The 14,665-nt window shown below is 42.1% G+C and overlaps 1 protein-coding gene across 3 annotated transcripts in view; it reads left to right on the forward strand.

Moving 5' to 3' along the window:
- Positions 1–14,665, forward strand: part of PKD2L1 (polycystin 2 like 1, transient receptor potential cation channel) — a 51,687-nt gene that overhangs the window by 24,909 nt on the left and 12,113 nt on the right. The gene's annotated exons all lie outside the window — the stretch shown is intronic.

Below are 14,665 nucleotides of genomic sequence, written 5' to 3' on the forward strand. Positions count from 1 at the left end.
CCCCTCTTATGCGTCCTCAGTTTCTAGCATTAAATACATTTTTTTTTAGTTCAGCTAGATTTAGGCAGCAAAAAGTTTCTGGGCGTCAGCACTAGTATACTTTCTATAGCTTTAGTTTTTCCAAAATGACCATTCTCTGGGAGATCTTGAGCAAAATAGCTCAAAGAAACACAGTAAGAGCGAATGCAACTCTTCCTCTGTAACCTTCTACAGGAGCATGTAGAAGCACCGCTGCCTCATCAGCCAGAAAAATCCCTCTACTGAGACAGGCCTTTTACGTTTTACTACAGTTGGTGTCTGCAGCTCTTTTGAAGCAGTGTGCCCTCCTTCGCAGAGACCGTAGCTACAAAAGTCTCACATGACATTAACTGAAGTTCATGCTATGTCTCGAGGTTTCTGGGCCACACAGAAGCAACACTACTTAGGGGGCAGTATTTTTCCAGGATGACTCTAGAGAAGAAGACTCTTCATCTTCCTCAGGACTGTGGACTTCCTGGTTTGATTGCTATCTTAGTAAACTCTTTAAGCAGTTGTGAAATCACATAATAATTTACAAGCCGTTAGCGAAAGCCATCCTGAATCTGTAAGAATCAGTTGCTTTGCTCTCCCTTGCATCTGTATTCAGAATGGAGTAGAACAGGGAAGTTCCAGCAGCCTCCTTGTTTGATTGCCTTATGCCCTGTCCCTACTCCTGTCTGCAGTCTTCTAGGTATCCGATTTCAGTATTCCATCCCCTGAGAGAATCTATTATATTGATTCAGCATGGCCAAATATCTATAAGTCTGTTCTTCCAGCTGGGCTAAGATCTCAGAGCTACTAGAAACTTCAGGGGGATCACTAACAAGATCTTGGATTCATTTCCATTTTCCAGAGTAATCATCCTCACTCTGATTGTTTTTTCTTCAACGCAACTCATAAAACTTTTTGGCTCTGAATCTAATTTCCTAAGAAGAAACTGGTCACGTGTCATAGGTTCTCTAGAACCAGAATCTTCTGAAGCTAAGCGCTAAAAAGCTTAATAATGCATATATACTTTGTTATTGAAGTAAATGTGAGTGAATCTGGTTCTCTCAGTTGTAATCTCTGTAGACACACTGATGTCAAATGCACGGTTTCACAACCTTCAGTGCATACTCTTGAGAATCTAACCCTTCCCTCATTTCCAGGTTCCTACTTTCCTCTGCCTACTCTCCATCTTAAGAAATATGAAGTATTTGAAATCCAACTTGGAATGACCCAATAACATTCGCCAGAATGTGTGGTGAGATGGCAGTAAAGATAATGGAAGGAGGAATTGCCCAAGAGGAGGAAGGAGGAGTGGGAGGAGAACAAGAAAAGACTTTTTTTTCAGGAAGGGACTTTCCACTCCGAAAAGGAATAGGGGGTCTGTGTACCCAGTAAATGATTTTAACCCAGAACTCTGATTAGACTTGACTTTTATTAGGATGCAAAATTTGTGTTGTTTATTGACATCAGCTCTGTTTTTTTCCCTCTAACAGCAAAAAGCCCCACATTTTAATGTTAATTTTCTTAGAAAGCTTTCTTTTGCAAAGTATCCATCTGACATGGGTATATTCATACAAGTATATGCTGGGATACTGATTTAGCTGCAAGAACAAGAACAAAATAACAGTGGCTTAAGTAAGATAGAAGTCCATTTCTTTCTCACATGTCCGGGCTATAAGAAGCCCTGGACTAATAGGGAGCTTCACAGGTGAGGTGGGGCCCAGGCTCCTTTTACCTTTGTGCTTTGTCATCGTCAACACATGGCTTCTTTTTTTGGTTTGTTTGTTTTTTGGAGATGGAGTCTCACTGTTGCCCAAGCTGGAGTGCAATGGTGCGATCTCAGCTCACTACCATCTTCACCTCCCAGGTTCAAACAATTCTCTTGCCTCAGCCTCCTGAGTAGCTGGGATTATAGGTGCATGCTGCCACCCCTGACTACTTTTTTTTTGTATTTTAGTAGAGACAGGGTTTCAACGTGTTGCCCAGGCTGGTCTCGAACTCCTGAGCTCAGGCAGTTCACCCGCCTTGGCCTCCCAAAGTGCTAGGATTACAGGCGTGAGCCACTGTGCCCGGCCTGTTTGTTTGTTTTTTGAGATGGAATCTCACTCTGTTGCCCAGACTTGAGTACAATGGCGTGATCTTGGCTCACTGCAACCTGTACCTCTTGGGCTCAAACTATTCTCCTGCGTCAGCCTCTCGAGTAGGTAGGATTACAGGCACGTGACACCTCGCCTGGCCTAATTTTTATATTTTTAGTAGAGATGGGGTTTCACCATGTTAGTCAGGCTGGTCTCGAACTCCTGACCTCAAATGATCCTCCTGCCTGGGCCTCCCAAAATGCTGGGATTACAGGCGTGAGCCACCGCGCCCGGCCTTCAACACATGGCTTCTATGTTACGCTCCCGCTGGTGCTCTACTGTCCATACTCTGGCTAGCAGGAAGCAGGAAAGTAGAAAGAGAAGGCATGTTCCTTCCTTTAAGGACATGAGCTGGAAGTTGTAAGCGGAAACATATCACTCCACCCACATTTCACTGACTGGAAGTAAATTAAATGGTCACCAGGCCTAACTGCTAAGGTAGGGTGGGTGATGTGGTATTTAATGGGACAGCAAATATAATTGTATTATTATGTAAACAGAGAGGAAAGGTGTTGGGGAATAACTAGCAGTCTGTGCCAGTTACAGTGAGGATAAATCTTGTCCATAGTTTTGCATTGGAGGAAGCAAGAGTTAATGGAACCTGGAGAAATTCAGGCATTAATTGAAAAATTTTCCAGAGACAAAATCTTTAGGGAGATGGATGAGAGCTGATTCTTTCCTAACAGGAGTGGATATTAAAATGCATAGTGAAACTATTACCAGAGGCTGTTGAGGAGTCATAAAAAGGGATCATTTCATCACATTGTATTGTATTTCACAAGAAAGTAGAACCACCCTAAGCTGGGCATGGTGGCTCATGCCTATAATCCCAGCACTTTGGGAGGCTGAGGTGGGCAGATCACCTGAGGTCGGGAGTTCGAGACCAGCCTGACTAACATGGAGAAACCCCTGTCTTTACTAAAAATACAAAAATTAGCCAGGTGTGGTGGCACATGCCTGTAATCTCAGCTACTCAAGAAGTTGAGGCAGGAGAATCACTTGAACCTGGGAGGCAGAGGTTGCAGTGAGCTGAGATTGTGCCACTGCACTCCAGCTTGGGCAACAGAGAGAGACTCCATCTCTAAAAAAAAAAAAAGTGCAGATACAGTAAAATATAACCTGTTAGAACTATAATAAAAATGACTTAGCAAAAGAAGTGAGAAAAGGTTAGGAGAGGAAAAAAACTTGTACCTGAAAACTCAAGATTAAACAAGAGTACTGCAAATAATAACAAAGCCTGAGGTTCCTGGTGGCCAAAGGAAAGAAGAAAACACAAATAGGTTTCATAGCGCTCATTGCTGAGTAAGAAAAAATCACACCAGTTAATAAGGAGGTGCTAACTCTGGGAACAATTGGCCTTGTTGGTTTTTATGTAAGGAGTATGGAATATCATAAAGGATAAAAGCAATGTTGAAAATTGGAGCTACTGGCTGGGCATGGTGGCTCATGCCTGTAATCCTAGCACTTTGGGAGGCTGAGGAGGGCAGATTACCTGAGCTCAGAAGTTCAAGACTAGTTTCATGGACAACATGGTGAAACCCCGTCTCAACTAAAAATACAAAAAATTAGTTGGGAGGGGTTGCACATGCCTGTGGTCCCAGCTACTCAGGAGGCTGAGGCAGGAGAATTGCTTGAACCTGGGAGGGGGAGGCTGCAGTGAGCCAAGATTGCACCACTGCACTCCAGCCTGGGCGACAGAACAAGACTCTGTCTCCAATTAAAAAAAAAAATTTTTTTTTTTTTTTTTAGATGGAGTCTTACTCCATCACCAGGCATCAGGCTGGAGTGCAGTGGCACAACCTCGGCTCACTGCAACCTCCGCCTCCCGGGTTCAAGCAATTTTCCTGCCTCAGCCTCCCGAGTAGCTGGGACTACAGGCGCGCACCACCACACCCAGCTAATTAAAAAAAAAATTTTTTTTTTAATTAGAGCTACTTTTCCTTTGACTCTTTCTTATATCTACCTCCCTTAAAATTTGTATTAAACACTCATTTTGTAAGGCAATTTTAGGAGTGGGAAATGTGTGAGTGTGTGTGTTTGTGTGTGTGAGCACATACATATATAAACGTATGTGTGTATATTTATGTATATATAATATACACTTTTCATGGTATTTTAGAGATCTTGCCTTACCCAGAAATAAACCTTGAAGAGCCTAAGGACTTAATAATAAGCATGTTTTTAGAATATCATCATCACTTGACCTGGTCAGCAAGCCCCTTTTACTGTAGGGTAAGAAGGTATTTTAATTAATGTAGGCTTCGGCATAGATATGCAATGTCATCCATTGCCCTCTTTTTGCTTTTCTTTTTCTTGTTGTTTTTTGTTTAAGACAGAGTCTTGCTCTGTCACCCAGGCTGCAGTGCGGTGGTGTGTACACAGCTCATTGCAGCCTCAGCCTCCTCGGCTCAAGCACCCTCCTGCCTCAGCCTCCCCAAGTAGCTGGGCTACAGATGTGTGCCACCACATCCAGCTATTTTTTTCTCTTTTTGTAGAAATGGGATCTCACCCTGTTGCCCAGGGTGGTCTTGAACTCCTGGACTCAAGCAATCCTCCTGCCTTGGCCTCCCAAATTTCTGAGATTACAGGTGTGAGCAACTGTGCCTGGCTCGCTGCCCTCTTTTCTAGCTCTCTTTTCCTCAGAAATAATGGAACTTTTTGGAAATGTCATGGTTGCCATATAAGTAAGGATTATGTTACAAAGAAGGACAACCCAATGAAAACTGGCTTAAACCATAATGGGATTTATTGTCTGGGTAATGAAAATTCAAAGAAGGGCAGGGTTCAGGGTGGATCAAGCTAGTGGCTTAATTACATTGTCAAGGATCTGTCTGTTTCTATTACTCAATTCTTCCAGGGGCACAATCAGTTTCATCCTAAGACTGACTCCTCTGGGGCTTTCTCATTCACATCTAGTATAAAAAAGAAGATCCCAAAAGGTTCCAGAAATCTTTCTGAATGACTCCTTAGCCTGAAATGGGTTACAAGCGCATCCCTGAACCTGTAATTATGCTAAGGGAGGAGTCTTTGTGGATTAGCTCTGGCCTGAACTGCTCGTCCAAGTCCTATGGCCAGGGTTGGATTTAGCTTCCGCCAACATATGTGAGATGATCCAGAGAGATGTGATACCTCAAATACCTCAAATAAAATCATGGTATTAGCTAGGAGAGGAGGGAACAGGTCTTAATGAAGGAATAGCAAAGTTCAGTACAGCATCTAGCACCTGGAAATTTCAGCCCATAACCTGAAAACATACAGATGAAAACATTTTAAATGATTTTATGATTTTTATATTCTTTTATTATTACTATAGCATTAAGTAAACTCCATGAGAATGAAAAGAAAGAAAATCTATTATACCGCTGTTTTTTTTTTTTTTAAAAGACGGGGTTTCACCATGTTGGTCAGGCTGGTCTTGAACTCCTGACCTCAGGTGATCCACCCACTTTGGCCTCCAAAGTGCTTGGATTACAGGCGTGAGCCACCACGCCCGGCCCTCTTTCTTTCTTTTTTTTTGAGACAGGATCTTGCTCTGTTGTCCAGGCTGCAGTGCAGTGGTGTGATTTCAGCTCTCAGCCTCAACACCTCGACCTCCCCAGCTCAAGCAGTTCTACCACCCCAGCCACCTGAGTAGCTGGGACTACATGCACACACCACCATGCCTGACATTTTTTTTTTTTTTTTTGTAGAGGCGGTGTTTCACCATGTTGCCCAGGCTGGTCTTGAACTCCTGACCTCAGGTGATCCGCCCGCCTTGGCCTCCAAAGTGCTTGGATTACAGGCGTGAGCCACTACGCCTGGCTATACCACTGGTTTTTAAAAAGTCAGTTTTTCCTTCAAGTTTTTACACGTAGTGTTTTTTTAAAAAATTTTCAGCCTGGCGTGGTCCTGTGATCCCAGCACTTTGGGAGGCCGAGGCAGGCAGATCTTGAGGTCAGGAGATCGAGACCATCCTGGCTAACATGGTGAAATCCTGTCTCTACTAAAAATACAAAAAATGAGCCAGGCGTGGTGGAGTGCACCTGTAGTCCCAGCTACTCAGGAGGCTGAGGCAGGAGAATTGCTTGAACCTGGGAGGCACAGGTTGCAGTGAGCCACTGTATTCTAACCTGGGCGATAGAGTGAGACTCCAATTCAAAAAAAAAAAAAAAATTCATTGTATGGATACTGTTTTGCATGGTTTTTATTACTGTTTCCATGACTGTATTAAGTGACTCAGTGATCTCATAATTTACTTAATAATTGTCTCTGTAGGATTTTAGGTTGTTTGCAATTTTTTGACATTATAAATAACTCAGTTACCATTTTTATGCATGTGACTTTTTTCTTCCTTGGGACTCCTCTATGTCAGAATATGGTTCCTGATACAGATTTAGATACCGTTACCCATTTTATACCCGAATGGAGCTTCTTTTAAGACAGCGATCTTTTGAGTTTAACAAGTGTTTTTGCAATTCACCTTCAGACTCAGATATTAAACTCTTAAAATGGAGTTTGCTTTTATAGACATCTTATAGACTTGCACAATCCTATTTGGACTGAATTTTGAAAGGAGAGTCAGAATCCCTAATCAGAAGGACTTAGGGTATTGGGGTGATAGCATGATATATTAGTGTAGTGTAGAATAGTGGCTAAATTCATGGCTTTTGGAGTAAGGCAGACTTGAGTTTGAATCCAAATTATATTAATACTTGCTTTCTATATGACCTTTTGACAAGTTATTTAATAACATTTTGGGGCCGGGCAAGGTGGCTCATGACTGTAATCCCAGCACTTCACGAGGCCAAGGCAGGCAGATCACCTAAGGTCAGGCATTCGAGACCAGCCTGTTCAACATGATGAAACCCCATCTCTACTAAAAATACAAAAATTAGCCGGGCATTGTGGTTCACACCTATAATTCCAGCTACTCGGGAGACTAAGGTAGGATAATCACTTGAACCTGGGAGACACAGGTTGCAGTGAGCTGAGTTTGTGCCATTACACTCCAACCTAGACAATAAGAGTGAGACTGCATCTCAAAAACAAACAAAAAAACAACATTCTGAATCTGAGTTATCGGCATAAAATGGAGATGGTAGTTTCTACTTTAGCGATATTTTTCAGAATCCTGGGAGACAATGTGTAGAAAGCCTGGTGAATAATGCATCAATAATGGTGCTTATTGTTATTATTGGACAATTGTGAATTTGATCTGAGGCCAAGATTAGGAAGCATGATACAGTGTGTGCAGAATTTAATTTCTGCCCAAGAAAAAAAATCAGATAATCTATATATTTTACATGAAACCATCAACTAGTCTCTGAATCCCCTTCACACATTCTCATGTAGTTATCATCCAGTCTCTGAAGATTTCCTGGAATGAGCCCATTTCTGTCTCAAAATGGTAGCGATGTATAGACATTCTGGCATTTGACATACTGAGTCAAATCCTGACTCCTTCCACCCTCTGGTCTAGTGTCACCTTGTGAAATACAAAAGGCAATTCCACTCCTTCACTCTATCTTACAGGAAGGAACTGGGAAGGCCAGCCCTGGAACCCCCTCCAAGTGAGCCTCAGATGATCCTCAGCTGACAATCCTTTGCTGACACTCCCAGTGGTGAAAAGGATGTTTGTGACATGGCCCATTTCATAATTGGAAGCACTAGGAGTGAAGAAGGACTGCCTTTTTTATGTAGCTTAAGTTTCTCCCCTGTAACTTTTTTATTTTATGAGACAGGGTCTCGCTCTGTTGCACAGGCTAGAGTGCAGTGTCATGATCACTGCTTACTACAACCTCAACCTCCAGGGCTCAAGTGATCCTCCCACCTCAGCCTGCCGAGTAGCTGGGACCACAGGTGCCCACCACCATGCCTGACTAATTTTTAAAATTTTTTGTAGAGACAAGGTCTCCCTGTTTTGCCCATGCTGCTCTATGAACTCCTGGGCTCAAGTGATCCTCAAGTCCTAGCCTCCTAAAGTATTGGGATTACAGACATGAGCCACCACACCTGGCCACCCTCTGTAACTCTATCTCTTGGGATAGTTCTGGGAGCGATACGGGATCAGTCTACAGATTTGCATTTGAGTCCTGGCTCCATTAGTTGTTTTCCTTGGGCAAGTTACTTAAACTCACCAAAACTAGAATGCGTGGATAATATTGGCACCCACTGCATAAGGCTATAGTAGGATTAAATGAAATAAGCATGTCAAGCACTTAGCACAGGACACATAATAGGCGTTTTGAGGCGATAGGTGTCTAATCTGGTCATTTCTTTATCCTGATTTGGGGAAGGGTGATGGTGAAATGGATATGTTGAGCCTCTGTCAGATACAGAAATATTTGAACCAGGTGTTCCGGTTAGACAGGCTGGTTTTTGATGATACTTATTACCTAAAGAGAATAGAAACTAGTGGGGATATAAGGGGAGGGAGACACCAGGAAAGATCATCAAGTTGTTTTCTTTCTTTCTTTCTTTTTCTTTTTTTCCTTTTTTTGAGACAGGGTCTCATTCTGTCACCCAGGCTGTAGTGGCACAATCATGACTCACTGCCTTCTCAATCTCCTAAGGCTTAGTTGATCTTCCTGCCTCAGTCCCCTGAGTAGCTGGGACTACAGGTGTGTGCCACTACACCCAATTTTTGTACTTTCAGTAGAGACAGAGTTTTACCATGTTGTCTGGGCTGGCGTCGAACTCCTGTCTCAAGCAATCCACTCGCTTTGGCCTCCCAAAATGCTGGGATTACAGGTGTAAAAGTGCTTGGATTACAAGCTGTTTTCAATCTTCTACAATAATGCACCCAAGGGATGTGATCCCCTTACATGTGTATCAGTGCTTTATGTGGGCAGCGAACTCAGTGATTTTCCCCTGGAGTGGGAAGGAGGTGTTCTAAGTGATCTGTGTAGTTTGTAAAAGCATCTCACAATCCCTGGGAAGTTCTGAGAGCCCTCTGGGAGGTTTTTTTCTCTTTTCTACTCTCTATCTTGAGAATTACCAAAATAGACACTGGGAAACTCACTGCCTTCTTAACATCTCTATTGAAGACAAGTGGGATTGATTGGTTGTCTGATTGCAACAGGTCAAGGCAGCAGTTCTCAAAGTGTGGCCCCTTAACCACTAGTATCACTTTGGAACTTATTAGAAATGCAAATTGTTGAGCCCCACCCAAACCTACAGCAATCCATGTTTTTGGGGGGTTTTTAGTTTTGGTTTTTTGAGATGATCTTGCTCACTGCAGCCTTGACCTCTCACCTCAGCCTCCCAAGTAGCTGGGACCCCAGGTGCACACCACCATGCCCAGCTAATTTATGTATTTTTTTTGTAGAAATAGGATCTTGCCATGTTGCCCAGGTATTGAACTCCTGGATTCAAGTGATCCACCTGCGTCAGCCTCTCAACGTGCTGGATCACAGGTGTGAACCCTGCACTTGGCCAGCAATTCGTGTTTTAACAAGCCTTCCAGGTGATTCTGATGCATGCTAAAGTTTGTTTATCACCAGTGGGTAAGAAAAGGAAAGAAAGACACAGGAGCCAAATCATTACCCCATGAACAACCCTGGGCTGCTTCTGCCCTGCTTTTAGATTCAGATTCCGGAAGCCTCCATACCTGATGCCCATCTGATGCTCTCGATAGATAACTTATCAGAGAGACTTAGTTCTGCCAGCACCATGTCTACTCTCATGCTGTGTAGGGAGGGGTTACTGACAAACTGTGCTTGCTTCCTAAATCAACCAAGGACTGGCTTTATTTCTCTTACCCAAGACTTCTATGAATGTATTGTTCTCTTTGGACTAAGGAATGTTCCAGTCTCTTTCCAACATTTACTAAATATAAGTTGTCCTTGACTATTTTGATGACATTGCTGTGATGGGTCAAATATGGAGTAATAAAGCTTTACTCAGTTTGAAAATGATTCACAGCTGGGCCGCCTGTAATCCCAGCACTCTGGGAGGCCAAGGTTGGTGGATCTCAAGGTCAAGAGTTAAGACCAGCCTGGCCAAGATGGTGAAACCCTGTTTCTACTGAAAATACAAAAATTAGCTGGGCACAGTGGCAGGTGCCTGTAATCTCAGCTACTCCAGAAGCTGAGGCAGGAGAATTGCTTGAACCTGAGAGGCAGAGATTGCAGTGAGCCGAGATCGCACCACGCTGAGATCGCACCACTGCACTCTAGCCTGGGCGACAGAGCAAGACTCCATCTCAAAAAAAAAAAAAGAAAAAGAAAAAAGAAAATTATTCACTTGGTTGGGCATAGTGGCTCACAATTGTAATCCCAGCACTTTAGAAGGCCAAGGAGGGTGGATCATTTGAGATCAGGAGTTCGAGACCAGCCTGGCCATCATGGTAAAACCCTGTTTCTACTAAAAATACAAAAATTAACCAAGTGTGGTGGTGTGTGCCTGTAATCCTAGCTACCTGGGAGGTTGAGGCAGGGGAATCGCTTGAACCCAGCGGGCAGAGGTTGCAGTGAGCCAAGATCACACTACTGCACTCCAGCCTGGGTAACACAGTGAGACTCCAACTCAAAAAAAAAAGAAAAGAAAAGAAGAAAAGAAAATGATTCACTTATTTCATTTCTACCCTTTATTATAGTATTATAGTTATTTTTTATTTTCCCATTGTTGGTTCAGCCCAATAAACACTTATTGGGAACTTACTCAACTACTTGTTGAGTAACCTAAAAGGTATTATATACCCAGTTTTACAGATGAGAAAGCTGAGACTCAGAGCCCAAGTCTATACTGTAAGTGGCAGAGCTGGGATTTGAACCTAGATTTGTCTGGCTCCAGTGTTCATGCTCATTCTGCTACATCAAGTTCATTCTGGGACATGTCTTCGTCAATAGAACTTTTTAAGGATAGAAACCATGACACTGCTGGTTGTGGTGGCTCACGTCTATAATTCCAGCACTTTGGGAGGCCAAAGCAGGAGGACAACTTGAGCCCAGGAGTTCAAGACCAGACCTTGTCTCTACAAAAAATTAGTCAGAAGTGGTGGCATGTACTTGTGGTCCCAGCTACTCAGGAGGCTGAAATGGAAGGATCACTTGATCCCAAGAGGTTGAGGCTGCAGTGAGCCATGATCATGTCACTGCACTCCAGCCTGGGCAACACAGTCTCAAAAAAAAAAAAAGGAAAAGAAAAGATCAAGATAAAAGAAACCATGGCACCTAGCAAGGTACTTTACACATTGTAGAATGTGAATAATGTTTGTTTAATGAATATAAAATGTGTTTTTAGAATAATTCAGTTTGGGTTTCATAAAATGGTGGGAAAGCGTCCCTCATCTCACAGGATGGAGTACAAAATTGACAGATATAAGAATTAATGAGGGAGAAAGAGTGTTTGTATGGGGAGAGAGTGTTGAATAGATACTAAGCCAAATTTAGATTCTAATTCAGAAAGTTTTTAAGGTTGCTTCTGGGTCTTTTCTCTACCTATGCACTTCAATTTAAAAAGTTACAAATAACGAATACTGAATTTCTGTATGTCAATAGGCATTTTACCGGGTGAAGGCATTTTTCTCAGAAGATAAAATACTTAAAAATTGTCTTGTATAATAATCAGAGATATTATGCATCCATAAATGGTTGACAAGCCATTCAGAGCAACGTTAATTCTCTGAATTGGAAAGGAGGAAAAAGGAAAAGCTATAGCAATGAGCACCACCTAGTGGCTACTCAGAAGATGTGACAATTTAGCCAACCTACTTCATTAGGAAAGGTTGAGCTTGCTAACAGCTGAAACTGCTGGGCTCTCAGCACACAGAAGTTTGATTTCCAGTGGGAACCCATTTTCCAGATCCAGAAAAATTGAGTCCAGATAACTAACGACAAGTAATAACAGATTTGAGTTAAAAGTAAGGCCATATCTTGGACTTAATAGTGTGGAATGGGGAAATGTGAAGTAATAACGTTTCCTTCTTTGCTGTTTCTCCCCCTGAAAAAGTAGAATGTTAGTGCCCAATTTGTGATCATTCCCCTTCCAGATGAGGAAGTGGGAGAAAATATGGCCCAAGATCTGAAAAGGAAAATTCTTGAAGGGAATTGCTCATAAAGGGCTGACAAATTCTACTTTTAAAATATTTGATGTAATTATGGACTTACAGAAAATTTGCAAGAAAAATACAAATAATTCCTGCTACAATGCATACATTTCACTCAGATTTCCCACATATGAACATGTTACCATGCTTGCTTCTCCTTTCTCATTCTCTCTCTTTCCCCCACCCTACACACACACACACACACACACACACACACACACATCTGTTTGAGAGTAAATTATAGACATAATGCCCTTAAAAATTTTTTTTTTACTTAGAGACAGAGTGAGAAACAGGAGAAGGAGAGAGAAAGAAACAGTTAACTGTCACGCTGAGTGAGAGAATCCAGAAAGATGGAATCCAGGAGAGGAAAGCAGCTTCTACACTGAGTGGAAAGGAATAGAGAAAGATGGAGTTTAGGAGGGAAAGACAGGCTTCCACGAGAGTGTGGAAGGGGACCCCAGAGGGGAAATCCAGGAGAGAGAAAGATGACTTCCACGAGAGTGTTAGTGGAAGGGGACCCAAACATGGAGTCCCAATACCCATTTGTTTCTAAATACTTTAATATGTATTTTCTAAAAACAAGGATATTCTCTTACCAAACTCATAAAATTATCAGCAATCCAGTACTATCATCTAATAAACAGATCTTATCATATTTTCACTAATTATTCCACTAACAGTTTTTATAGCAAAAGAAAAAAAATTATGGTCCAGGATTGCTTTCAATTTTTTTTCTTTTTTCCTTTAGAATATTTACATCAAGTCAAATTTCTTTAGTCTCATTTAACCTGGAACAGTTCTTTTTTTTGTCACCCAGTGGTGTGATCTTGGCTCATTGCAACCTCTGCCTCCTGTGCTCAAGTGATCCTCCTGCCTCGGCCTCCCAAGTAGCTGGAACTACAAGCATGCAACACCATACCCAGTTAATTTTTGTATTATTATTATTATTATTATTATTATTTGTAGAGACAGGGTTTGGCTATATTGCCCAGGCTGCTTTTGAATTCCTGAGCTCAAGTGATCTGCCCCCCTCTGTCACCCATAGTGCTAGGATTACAGGTGTGAGCTATGGCACCCGGCCAAACCTGGAACAATTCCTTAGTTTTTCTTTGCCTTTTATTACTTGGCCAAAAAACCTGAGTAACAAAATAAATAATAAGTTATAACCCACAGGAAAAAAACCCACCAAGAATCTATATGTGTCTGTATGTGTGTCTGTGTATGTGTATCGTTCATGAATACGTGAATTAAGAATAAGGGAAAGCTCTTTCTGAAGAGAATGTCAACTAATAAATGCAGAAGAAATTGTGGAATTTAAAAAAAAATCATCATTTGACAATATTAGTAATAATCAGGCAAAAATCATCAAGGAATGCTAAAACTAGCATTGATGCTAAGTGAAAGTGAAAGATTGATGAGTAACAGAATATGTACATAGTTTGATTGGGTCTCCCACAAAAATATATATTAATTACAAAAAGAAAAACAGTAATTTTATAAGAAACTGGCAGACACCACCTTAAGAAAAGATCAAAGTTAACATCACCAGTAATGAGATGAACAGACAACATGTACCTCCTGATATCATGCACTGAGAAAGACACAGTATCCCTTCTATGGTATTCCTCCCCAAAATGCATAACCTGAGTTTGAAAATGAGGAAACATTAGACTAACTTAAATTGAGGGACAATCTATAAAATAAATGCCTTATACTTTTCGAATCCTGCTTTGTAAACAGAAACTTTGAGCTCCCTACAGGCCTAGAGGCACATGGGACTGGATGCATATGTTAGGATGTGTGAGGGAGATTAAGTTCTTCAGGGCAAAGCCCAGTTTTTTTTGTTTTTGTTTTTTAACTTCTACCCAATGTGCGCAAAGGGAGGACCACAGGGTGATTGCCCCTAGGTCTTTTTTGATCTGGGAACACTGAGTCCCTGTCTCAAGAGATGACCGTGCCCATCAGATTGCACTAGTCATACTAGGGCCGGAGGTGCTGTACCTACCTGCCACTCCCATGGCTACAGTAACTGACACCAGGGGCCATGAGACCACATCTCTATTGTAAGGTGTTTGGCCAAGACCTTGAACTCCAGAGGGAGTACTCTAGAATTTGGGGGTACTTTCCAAAAGTCATCACTACCTTTTGAAAGAGGACAAAAGGAATTACTACCCAGTGAAGAAGGCAGAAATATCTTGGCTCTGGGGAGTAAAAACTGGGAAGTCAAGTTGGTTCAGGAAAAGAAAAGCGTATTACTGAGTGGAGTTCAGTCTTTCTGAGGTGAGTTGGAAGAAGAGGAGGAGACGTTGTAGCTACAACCCTTCCCTAATGCATTTCCTGGCTTCCTCATCCCACCATTAGGCTTCCAACCAAGTCTAGGGGATGGGTCCAGATGGGGGATGAGCTCCCATCTTGGTAGCATCTCTGGCTCCAGAGCAATGGGCTTTCCTGTCTCCTCTGGGGGAATGGTGAGAAGGACATAGCCTCTTGG

This window comes from Aotus nancymaae, unplaced genomic scaffold (genome assembly GCF_030222135.1).
Source record: "Aotus nancymaae isolate 86718 unplaced genomic scaffold, 86718_ANA_hifiasm-v0.15.2.pri h1tg000010l, whole genome shotgun sequence".
Lineage (NCBI taxonomy): Eukaryota > Metazoa > Chordata > Mammalia > Primates > Aotidae > Aotus > Aotus nancymaae.